We start from the raw sequence: 2,045 nt of genomic DNA on the forward strand, positions 1-2,045 counted from the left end.
ATTCTCTCTCTGCCGACCGCGCAGTTTTCACCCAGCCTGCGTCCGCCCAAATACAGTGCGCTAGGCCGACGGTGCTGCACGCTTTGCGGCTCCACGAACCTCAATATCTCTCTCGTCTTCCTTCCTGGCGTCGGCCAACATCGCCGTCGCCGCCTCCTCGCCTTTCCGGCGCCATCCAGCCGGTTTCGTAAGCCGCGGCCGGGCCCCCTCGCACTCGTCGGCCCTCTAACAGTGCACCCGCAGCCGAGCAACGAGCAACGAGCAAGTAGAAGCTGCGTCATCAGCGGTGAACGAAGCCCGCAAATCGTTCCCGCTGTCGTTATGCTTCCTTCTCATTCTCTCTCTGCTGTAGTAGTAGCTGCCGACCGCGCAGTTTTCACCCAGCCTGCGTCCGCCCGAATACAGTGCGCTAGGCCGACGGTGCTGCACGCTTTGCGGCTCCACGAACCTCAATATCTCTCTCGTCTTCCTTCCTGGCGTCGTCCTACATCGCGGCCGCCTCCTCGCCTTTCCGGCGCCATCCAGCCGGTTTCGTAAGCCGCGGCCGGGCCCCCTCGCACTCGTCGGCCCTCTAACATTGCAGCCGCAGCCGAGCAACGAGCAATGAGCAAGTAGAAGCGGCGTCAGCAGCGGTGGACGAAGTCCGCAAATCGTTCCCGCTGTCGTTATGCTTCCTTCTCATTCTCTCTCTGCTGTAGTAGTAGCTGCCGACCGCGCAGTTTTCACCCAGCCTGCGTCCGCCCGCATACAGTGCGCTAGGCCTACGGTGCTGCACGCTTTGCGGCTCCACGAACCTCAATATCTCTCTCGTCCTCCTTCCTGGCGTCGGCCTACATCGCCGCCGCCTCCTCGCCTTTCCGGCGCCATCCAGCCGGTTTCGTAAGCCGCGGCCGGGCCCCCTCGCACTCGTCGGCCCTCTAACAGTGCACCCGCAGCCGAGCAACGAGTAACGAGCAAGTAGAAGCGGCGTCAGCAGCGGTGGACGAAGCCCGCAAATCGTTCTCGCTGTCGTTATGCTTCCTTCTCATTCTCTCTCTGCTGTAGTAGTAGCTGCCGACCGCGCAGTTTTCACGCAGCGTGCGTCCGCCCGAATACAGTGCGCTAGGCCTACGGTGCTGCACGCTTTGCGGCTCCACGAACCTCAATATCTCTCTCATCTTCCTTCCTGGCGTCGGCCAACATCGCCGCCGCCGCCTCCTCGCCTTTCCGGCGCCATCCAGCCGGTTTCCGTAGGTGAACCTGCGGAAGGATCATTACCGCAGCAGCAGCAGCCCTGCTCCGCTCCGCTCCTCCGCCTCCTGCTCCTCGCCTTTCCGGCGCGATCCACTGTTAGAGGGCCGACGAGTGCAAATTGTTCCCGCTGTCGTTATGCTTCCTTCTCATTCTCTCTCTGCCGACCGCGGAGTTTTCACCCAGCCTGCGTCCGCCCAAATACAGTGCGCTAGGCCGACGGTGCTGCACGCTTTGCGGCTCCACGAACCTCAATATCTCTCTCGTCTTCCTTCCTGGCGTCGGCCAACATCGCCGTCGCCGTCTCCTCGCCTTTCCGGCGCCATCCAGCCGGTTTCGTAAACCGCGGCCGGGCCCCCTCGCACTCGTCGGCCCTCTAACATTGCAGCCGCAGCCGAGCAACGAGCAACGAGCAAGTAGAAGCGGCGTCAGCAGCGGTGGACGAAGTCCGCAAATCGTTCCCGCTGTCGTTATGCTTCCTTCTCATTCTCTCTCTGCTGTAGTAGTAGCTGCCGACCGCGCAGTTTTCACCCAGCCTGCGTCCGCCCGAATACAGTGCGCTAGGCCGACGGTGCTGCACGCTTTGCGGCACCACGAACCTCAATATCTATCTCGTCCTCCTTCCTGGCGTCGGCCAACATCGCCGCCGCCGCCTCCTCGCCTTTCCGGCGCCATCCAGCCGGTTTCGTAAGCCGCGGCCGGGCCCCCTCGCACTCGTCGGCCCTCTAACAGTGCAGCCGCAGCGGAGCAACGAGCAACGAGCAAGTAGAAGCGGCGTCAGCAGCGGTGGACGAAGCCCGCAAATCGTTCCCGCT

The sequence above is a fragment of the Octopus bimaculoides genome, chromosome 4 (genome assembly GCF_046866305.1).
Source record: "Octopus bimaculoides isolate indiv1 chromosome 4, ASM4686630v1, whole genome shotgun sequence".
Classification (NCBI taxonomy): domain Eukaryota; kingdom Metazoa; phylum Mollusca; class Cephalopoda; order Octopoda; family Octopodidae; genus Octopus; species Octopus bimaculoides.